Below are 10461 nucleotides of genomic sequence, written 5' to 3' on the forward strand. Positions count from 1 at the left end.
GAATCACCATTCTCGAAGCAGACCGGACCAATGACACCAAAGGAGATAGATGACCCACAAACAGGTCAACACCAGGAGCGGAACACATAACCTGAAGAGGAAGAGATGCAACCACCAGGCCACGGAGACTCCTCCTGGGCACAACATAACCAACTGACATTCAGGGGCAGCAGCAGGCGCCGCAGAGGCAGGGAACCAAACGTAGTGCAAAAAATGCAGGCATAGGACCAAGGCACCAGGGGAATGGCAAAGCACCAAAACGCAGGCCAGAGAGAAATCTCACAAGCCCCCGCCACCCCGGAAGCCGAGGACAAGGCCCAACCATCCGGGACCGGAAGAAGGGACCCCTAAGAAAAGAACTTGCAAAGCACAGCCCTGAAAAAGAGCAAGCACACACCCCAAAAAGGAGAAGCAGCATACGAACTCTTGAGAGCGGATTCCACCAACCGCCCAACCCGGACCTCCAGGGAAGAAGCCTCCGAACACAGAGGGAGAAGGTGCAAAAAATAAGAAAAATGGAGGATACCAGGTGACAAAGACAGCCAGGCGAAATCGTGTCCCCAGAAAGAGAGGAACACCCCGCATGGCAATGCCAAGCCACACCGCAGCCAGTACAGCCAACAGGACAGCACGAAATGGCCGGTAAAAAACGGGAATAAACCCCGCCGGAGCAAATGAAACAGGGAGAAAGCCCCAGCAACAAAACGCCAGAAATCTCATGGACCATCCCCGAATGTATACCCCAACAGGGAAAAAACGTCCACGATCCCACCAACAAGAGATAATGGCATAGCCGCATGCACCAGCAGCGCAGACAGCGCAAAACAGTCCAAGAAAAACTGCAAAAGATGCTACGTGGACAAAGAGAATGCAAATTTCCAAAGCACAGCATGAAAATGAACATCCCAAGTCACATTGACAGCATTGGCAGGACTTGAACCCTCAGCACATGATAGCCTGTGACACCAGAGGCATATGACATACCAATGAGCAACAGCTCCGTGGATGCACCGGAGAGGAAGTCCCCTCAAACATGGCGAGCAAAGGATTAAACCCCATATATGGAACGCTTCACGAATTTGCATGTCATCCTTGTGCAGGGGCCATGCTAATCTTCTCTGTATCGTTCCAAGCTTAGTATATGTGCTGCCGAAGCGAGCACCAGGAAAACACCCAACACACCAATAAAGGAAGTGCCCAGCAACCTCCAGGAAACACTGCCCCAAACAGTAATCTCGTATGGGAGAACAGAAAATAAACAAAAAAGGGCAGCCCTGCAGTCTCCACCCACAGCCACATATGAAGAACATGGCCGCAGGGGCCGACCGCTGCACTAAAGCACCAGCGCCGGAACGACCTGGGGCCAGAACACTAGGAGGGCTCCCTGCCCCAGCCCAGCACATGAACGGGGAGCATCCTGACCCCAGAACAGGAGCGTGGCCGGCCGGAGGACCGGAGCGGCCGCGCCGGTAAAAACATGAAAAGACCAAAAACAGAAGCATTTAAAAATGCAAAAGAAACACTCACGGCACCGCCAAACCATCCAGAAGTAAACAGGAACAGAGGCAGGAACCGGGAGCACCAGCGTTCCGACAGCCGCCGGAGCAGAAAAAAAACAGGCTTGGCGGTGGGTGGGAGGGGCTTATGTCACCTTCGACCTTTGGATTTCTGGCGTTTTGATTGGCTGGGTGGAGGCAGAACTGCCTCACGTGGTAAGGACTGGGACGGGGAGGACCCATGAGGGGGTAATGAACAGGGGTTGTGGCCCTAGGCCTGGTCCAGGCGTGGACGGGAACAGACAGGCTTGCCTTTGGCATCCACTCCAGCATTTTGAATGTATAGCCGTGAGTCAGGATTCCCGCATGACCACCAGCTATTTCCTGAACCAGAAGTCAATCCGAGTGTATCCGGTCAAACCTTGGCAAATAACTGGAGACAAGGTCATGATTGCAGTGCAGACTTGAGTATCCATAGCTGGCCACACATGCCTAACTCAATGAGCTCTGTGAAAGCTAATTTCAATGCAGCTGGAATCTTTATAATATTTTAGGATGCCCAGGTAGCTCCCAGAACTAAGGAGCAAAGCTAAAGCTGCAGTAAGTTGTAGAAACTGCGAATGTACTGATGATCTGTGACACAGACCTGCACTTCGCAGATTACAGTGCCAGATTTCCCAGATCTATGTATGGAACCATGCCCGTGTGAAACGATTGCATCCCACACACAACAGCAACACACCACACACTAGGGACATGACCAAAAGGTGAGCACACAGACCCCCCCTTGCAAGTTTGACACCCATAGAGCTTGAAACATTCCCATATTTACCTGGGATTGCGTCAGAATCTTATCCCGCCCCAGGGGTGGCGTTATGGAGGCGCAACGAGGAGAAATGTTTTAATTTCTCCTTGGTTTTTCCTTTTTCTATGTGTGCTGCATTCTTCAGCACACATAGAAAGAGGCAGTCACCTGAATTGATTGATTTTGTGCAGGAGGGTGTCCCTTCCAGCACAAAATTAATCAGCCCCAGTGCACAGGCACCCTTGCACCATGGTGCAAGGGTGCCTGCGTTGGCGCAGAGCAGCCCATTGTGTGCCAGAGCTAGGGAAAAGGGCAGGAATGTATTGTATCCTATAAATACAGCACATTCCTGTCATTTTCTTGTGACACAGGACAGCGCCTCAAGATTCCTTATGGCGCTGCCCTGCACCAAAACCTCATAAATGAGGCTCTCAGGGTCAAAATGTGCATTTTGCAGCACATCTTTCACCCAAAATTAATAAACCATCATATACACTGAAAAAACACTCAATAAATATTTCAGTGGCCCGGGTAAACCAGATCCTATACAGGAATGATGTAGGTTTGCCTTTCTTGTAATACTTTTAAGAAAATGGTAGCAAAATAATGTCTTTTTCATCACAATTTCCATGCAAAAAAAGTCTAAAAGGCCATAGATATTTGCAGGCCGTTCAGAAAATGTAATTTAACACTATATTTTTTTGACCAGAGCATCAGTCGACACTTCTAAGACCCTCATTACAAGTGCTTAATTCTGTTGCAAACATTAGCAGCTGTTGCTGGCATCATCGGAATTGTACATTTTTATTTTCACTCAGGGAGTTTAGCTCTTGAAAACAACAACAGAAATCTCGCTATAAAAGTCAACAAAAAATGAAGAATTGCTGGGGAATCTGACCCAGACTGGCTTATTCCTCAGAATTTCCCTATTTTGAAGTGGGCCCTCTAAGGCACACTCATTATGGGCTGAATTTTCTACGTTCTCAGATTTACCAGTCCCCCAGGTATTAGTAACACTAGGGGTGGGGCAAATACGCTTCATTTTCTGGGCCATTTAACCCCTCCCCTGCTGATGACGGAACCGCTCCGTCATCAGCTGCGGTGGCGCTGTGCTGATGACGGAGCGGTTCCGTCATGGTCCGCCCAACGCTCCTGCGCGGTGCGAATTCCGCGCCTGCGCTGAGCGTTCTATTGAGCGGGCGGGGCCGTGACGGAATCGCTCCGTCATGAGCACAGCGCAACCGACGCTGGTGACGGAGCGGTTCCGTCACCAGCGTGCGCCCGCCGCTCGGCCGCCCTCCCCCCTTAGCACTGCGGCGGAATAGCCGCCGCAGTGAAGGGGTTGAAATGAGGGTCCGTGTATGTTGTTTCAGTAATATGTTATAGAATCGAATCTCCTTGTCAGGGTGGAAAAATAAAAATGTAAACAAATCTCACAGTTCCAGATGGGTCATGGGTGAGCTGAACAGACTGAACATGCTTATAGAGGAGTTTTCTCAATTAGGGTTTGGAGATCTTGCAGGTTTAGGCAACTGACAGTAGCAAATAATCTTACAATTAAGGCTTCAAATGTTAGCACGCTAAATTATCCGTTTTAAATGTATACTGGTAAATGCAATAATTCTGTCCTCAAACTTCGGCTCGCAAGTTCATGAAAAACACAGATTTTGCTAACAAATTCACACTTTGCATTCTAGAATATTCAACTTCACATCACCAAAGAAAAACGTATAATTTTCATATAAAATATTTTGTCCTCAAATACCACGTTTTCACTCTTTTTGTAAACATATGTATGAAGCCCATTCACTTTTCATTCAAATATTCACATGTTCTATGGCCACACATGATAGGGTCTGCTTGCGTAAACATCTCATACCACGGTTGAGTCAGGTATGCTAAAAAAGGACCACTTTTATATTCATCCCAGAAGTTTGCAATTTGCGGACGTTATTACTCTGTGGATGCCCATCAGAGATCAGGAATTGCCATCATTGTGACAGAGGCTGCATTATATCTGGGAAAGTCACCCTGGTTACTGGAGGAAACAATCGTGTTTTGATGGCCCCAATATGCCAAAAATTACCATTAATATGTTGGGGCCAGTATACCCAACAGAATACACCCACGCACAAATACACATGTGCTTTCGGGCACACCCACCTGGACATGCTTTGTTTTCACATATATGCATATATCACAATTTCGAAAAAATAAATGTTTTACTTGTCTTTTATTGGCTCAGCTGACCAGGAAGAAGACTGTTGCAATTCAGGACGTCCACTACTCCACCGAGGGGGCCTGAAGGAACCTGGTGCTGAGTCAAGTTTGCAAAACTGGGAACCGGATATAGTGGCATGTTAGGATTAAGGAGAGGAAGGCCTACCATAAGACCTCTCCCAGCGTCTGATAGGGCTTCATGGCACAGCCTTATAAGAAGCTGGAATGTTGGGTCTCACTCGCTTTCATTTGGTTTGTTCCTCCCCTCAATGCGTATCTCTTGACATGTTGTGTTTTTGAGCATGGGCACTGTTTGCCTTGGGCAATGGAGTGTGCTGTGTGAAGGGGCATATTAGATTTACAAACCCAAATAAGCAATCAAGATTGCTGAATATGTTTGAGGCAGTCTGCAGAAATACTGTTATCATGGTGCAGCCGCCAGCCCCTTCACATCTTCCTATGATTGGTAAGGTCCCATGCACCTTCAGCGTGCATGAAAACTCAGTCTGACAACAGCATGCTTTCATGCAAGCTGGCAAGCATCTTTTAGCATGTCAAGTGAAGGGCATGTGTGGTGATTCACAGCATGCTATAATGCACCTCCCAAATGCCCACAAGATGTTCCTCCGTTGTGAAGCCCTCAAGGCGCTTCAGTGATCTTCAAACTGTAAATGGAGTATCTAAGAGTACGGCTTGCTATCCCTGGAATCTGGATTAATCAATATGCATTGACACATAACTTATCGTAACATTTCTACAATCAAAGTCAGTGGCTGCCTTGAGGGCTAACTCAAGCGATACAAGACTTGATATCAAATGACAGTATCAATTTAAACCCTATCAAGACAGTATAGAATTTAGCTTCATCATGAAATGGTTAATATAAACCAGTTGATAGAACTGAATCTCAGATATAAAATTGGAAGAATTCACACTTCATCTTACCATGAATTCAATTTGCTCAGATTACCATTACTTCTTATTTAAACCCACATCAACCAAAGCACACACAGCTTTGTACCAACTCTCCCATCTTTGGTGAATCAAGCCATAACTTTTGTACCAACATTTAGAAACATTATCCAAGTCTTAGTCACAAGGCCAAATACAGGGGCCAAGCCCCAAGAGGCACTTCTGGAAACACTGGCCTTTCCACACTAACATGGCCATGTCCTGTGCCACAATATACCCACCTACTCATTTGGAACACTCTGTATATATTATTTGATGTTTGGAAACACACAATTGAATTAGTTTAGCATCTTACCATGAATTCAGATATTTTATGTATGTAGCTATGCCAAATGTATGATTTTATATCCATAACATTCAATTTCAATGACACTTTCAGGGAAAAGTGGTGTGATCTACACACAAAAACCTCCCTGGAAATCCCTGGGTCTCCAGTATGCAAAAAGGCTGGATTTGTATTTTCCCTCAGTAGCTAGTGCCTCTTTCCCAAATACTATGATCATCTCTCACAACAAATTTCAGTGAAATTCTTTTTCAGAAAATGACTTTTATGTTTTTCAGTTTAAAATCATGTTTATTTGGACCGTTGGTCCACAAACAATACATATATTGTTAGAGGTTCATCTAAAAAAACACACTAAAACATATCTTAAAACACATTCAATATAAAACCCCCCAATTAGTCTGATTGGTGCTAAATCATTAATAAAACTCATTACAAAGGGTAAAAAGGAATGCCTTCACTCTTTGCATACATTTTTCCCAATAGCAACGGCAATATCTAGATGGGTCATTTCAGTCATTAAAGTTACTGCCTGGGCCCTAGATTTAATTTCATATTTCTTAAAAATCGGTTTTAAGAACATAATTCGTAAATCAATAAACTTATGACAATCGAATAAAATATGTAACAAGTCACATGAGGTGCCCAAAGTACAAGTACATCTTCCCGTCTTATCAATCAATACGCGTTTTGCCACATTATTTATATAACACGTGTGACAGGGTGAGTTCCCCGGGGGAGGAACCATACTCAGAACTGGACTGGTGGTCCGCCACCCCCATCTTACCTGCTTCCCTTCCCTCTCAACAGCCGCCTGATTACCACCCCGACTGGGATATCACAGAATCCGAGTCCTGTTGGGCGAACGAGAAACCCCGGGGACACTGCCCCTTTAAGTCAGATCCCTCGGAAGACCTGGCTCCGCCCATCTCGTGCATCACAAGCACGTCAAAAGAAGGCTGGAACCAGGAAGCGTCGGACGGCTTTTTCCTGGAGGATCAAGGAGTCAGCTGGAGCGGAGAGCATGGAGTGTACCGAGGAGGAGAGCGTGAGGAGAAAGAAGCGTTCGAGACTGGAGAGACCGGAGCTGCGTTGCAAAGCCAGGAGGCCAACGTATCCACGCTTCGCCCCGCCACGCTCAAACGGGATTAGCGTGGCTCCAACAGGTACAGGGCAGAGTGGCGGGCTGGGTGGGACGCCAGGTCCAACCTCCCGATTAGTCAACTGCATAGCCCCGTGTATAGTCATTAATCCCCTCCCCTTTTCCCCACGAGTACTCTACCACTCACGGACAGTGTATACTGCACCATTGCACTGGTTTCCCTCACTCCCGGTCCTACCTAAGTGTTTTGGTCCCATACCACGACCTAACACCGCCCTCTCTCTCCCTTTCTCCCTACTACCTCGGAACCGAAGGGAGTGTGCTGACCACGGAACAAGCTGGAGCTAGCCCAGAAGTCTACCTTTGACCTGGCCACCTTTGCAAGAGAGAAGATTACAAGCCGCAGAAGGAAGTCTTATATGCAAATAAAGCCTTCGCTTAAAACCTATTTCTCGAAGTCCGACGGTAAGTCTACGGCCCCTACCTCCCTTTCACAGGGTGTGTTAGACTCTAGTTCTATGTCCCTCCCCAACCTGGGACACACAGGTTCACCCCAATTCTTACCCTGAGAACTTCACTTCATAATTCAACAAGAGGGTTGCTGAACTGTTCCTATAGAGAGTGGACAGTTAGGTAGAGCTGGCGTGACCAAAGGTGTGAGTATTACACCTTTGGGCATCCATTTTGTTGGATGTAGTTGCCTCACACACCCAAAAGGGTGTCATGCTTCATCATTGGCGGTTGCTCCTCGTCGGGGAGGCGGTGCAATCCCCGACGGGCTCACCTCAAAGAGGGGCTCTTTGGCGGAGATCTTTTGTATCCAACTGCCTTATAGTGAAGTGCGGGTGTGTGGGCGGGATAGCAAGTTTGCCTGGTGAAGTGATTAAAATGTAGCAGGGGGTGCCGGAAACCACTTTATTCTGGAGGTCCCCCTACTGCAATTAAAACCGTGAAGATAGCTCGCTAGGTGTCAATACGTTAGGTAGAATGACCCTAGAAGAGACTTGAAGAACAACTGGTCAACATGTTTCTCGCACTGGGGTTAATTCACCTGCGATTCATCAGGACCTTATAAAAGTGAAAAAATTAAATGAACTAAACAACATGCTAGTGTCATGTATGTAGTGTAGGTCTAGTTTACCTCTGTGGAAAATCCTATGCCTAGACAAAGAGAAAGAAAAGGAGATAAACATTAATAGTATTATATTTCTCTTAAACAGCAAGGAGGGTCAACGCCAGGGTATGAACAAAGTGTGGCATGCTGGTGGTGGTGTTGGGCAATAAACACAACCTGTACATGCCTGAGTGGTTTCAGCGTGCAGTGTAAAACTCACACACTCGCACTATGTATGTGAGAAAAGTGATGGTTAAAAATCAGTGGTTTAAAAACAGCAGACTTATAAATAACACCATCTATGTCACAATGTGGCAAGTCGAGTAATGATTGTGTAAGTGACACCATCTATATCTCAATGTGGTTTGTCAAACAAAGGTGTAGAAGTTAACAAGCTCCTGACTCACCTAATGGTCAGGGACTAAGAGCCACATGAGTGGTCGGCGGGTCAGTACATCGGGGTTAAGCCTTCAGGTTTAGCTACAGGGGGAATAAAAGTATTATCCTCGAGGTGGCTTCATGAAAAATATGGTTAGAAGTGGGCACGGATGACTGGGATAATCCGTGTTGCGTTTGGGTGTCCTATCTTACCTTAATCTGCCCGTGTCCGCGTGGAAACACCTACCCATCTCCGCCGAGCTCGGATAGATGGGTGGGTTCGGCGGCAAATGTTATTTAAGGAAACCGGCATCGTAAGATCCTAACCGTTTCCGCCCTTCCGTGCAGGTCACGTGATAAGGTTAGTATCTATGGCGGCCATGATGTAATGGTCAAAACGGGACGCTTACTAAATCCGTAGTGGCTCACGGACAGAGTTTGCTGAAGTACAGTGGAACGTAACCGTATAGTTGAAAGGTAGTCAAAGAATGTTAAGTTATTAAGTTATAGGGTCAACCGCTCGGTGTGTTTAATACTTAGAGGAGCCAACATCATAGGATTAGACCCGTGACCACCCCTCAGATGGGTCACGTGATGTATTAAGTAACTATGTCGGCCATGATGCAAGGGGCAAGGGGTCTTGTAAAGGGACCTGGACTGTATCACAAAACAATGGAAGTGTAGTCATATAGACAAGAAATTACGAGCAGGTATATCTCAATGGTCGATCGATCAGACAATGCATATCGCTTAGGGGCTAATGGGGAGTATTTAAGCCCTGACTGAGTAAACATAAAGAAACCATACCGAGTGTCAACAAGTGGCTAATGGCTTGTTTAAAGCGAGTGCCAGGGGATATCCTCATTCAGTCCACGGCTATCAGAGGATAGTCGGTGGACCCATCTCTGTTCCTTCCGGAAGAGTGCATTTTTAGGGCAGTTGGGGCTGGATTCCAATATTACCCACTTCAAAGAATCTGCATTATGGTTGGATTCCACATAGTGTTTGCACATTTTTGTATGGGTTTTCTTACAGCGGAAGTTGCTGCGATGTTCAATAATGCGGGTTTTTATTGGGCGGGTTGTCATCCCAATATACTGTAAATTGCATGGGCAAGTCAGCAAGTAAATGCAATGTGTCGTGTTGCAATTAGTGTGATGCCTGAGTTCCCAATTGAAGGCCTCAGAGAGTTTTATAGTTTTGAGTGTCATGGTGTACCTACAGACCCCACAGGAACCACACAGGTAATGGCCCATGACGGGGGGTAGATGCCAAAGGGTTTGTTGAGTCTCTTTCCTTGCTTTCTTTGGTCTAGTGCTAATCAGGATATCTTTCAGGTTCTGTGATCTCTTAAAGGCAAACCTTGGTTGTTCCAGATCCAAATCACCTGTGTTGAGGATTTCCCAGTGGCGTTTGATGGTATTTTTTATTTTGTTAGACAGGGGGGTGAAGGTGGTGACACAAGTGATCGGTTGGTTCTCGACCGGTGTACTCTCCTGTCTCTCTAATAGAGCTTCTCGGTTATTATTCCTAGCCCGTTTTCTAGCTTTGGAGACATCGCTTTTTGGATAGCCTCTGTCTAGGAGGTTCCTAGAAAGGATTTTGGATTCCTTCTTATAGTCGGCCATGTCGCTACAATTGCGTCGTATCCGGAGAAATTGTCCGAATGGTAAGTTAGAACGTAAGGCCTTGGGGTGATGACTCTTATAATGGAGTAGACTATTACGGTCTGTAGGTTTTCTGTACATTGTGGTGCTGAGGGTCCCCTCTTCTAGTTTGATTGTAAGGTCAAGAAAGGCAATTTCCTTTGATGAAGAGGACATAGTGAAATGTAAGAAAGGGTTCAGTGTATTAACCCATTCAAAGAAATCCTCATGGGCTGTCAAAGGGCCTGTCCAAAGGATTAAGACGTCATCTATGAAGCGTCTCCATATTTTAATGTTGTCTCGAAAAGGATTAGACTGGTGGTGTATATGCTTGTCTTCGAACTCAGCCATATACAGACACGCCACCGAAGGGGCGAAGGTACTGCCCATCGATGTCCCTTGGGTCTGGTGATAGTATTGTCCTTTGTACTCAAAGTAATTCTCG

The 10461-nt window shown here is 46.3% G+C and overlaps 1 non-coding gene across 1 annotated transcript; it reads right to left on the reverse strand.

Moving 5' to 3' along the window:
* Positions 1–1055: 1055 nt before the first annotated feature.
* LOC147668897 (U6 spliceosomal RNA) lies at positions 1056–1162 on the reverse strand. The gene has a single exon (XR_015303784.1). It is a non-coding gene; the product is annotated as a U6 spliceosomal RNA (small nuclear RNA).
* Positions 1163–10461: the final 9299 nt, after the last annotated feature.

Source organism: Lissotriton vulgaris, unplaced genomic scaffold (assembly GCF_964263255.1).
Source record: "Lissotriton vulgaris unplaced genomic scaffold, aLisVul1.2 SCAFFOLD_9757, whole genome shotgun sequence".
Classification (NCBI taxonomy): Eukaryota; Metazoa; Chordata; class Amphibia; order Caudata; family Salamandridae; genus Lissotriton; species Lissotriton vulgaris.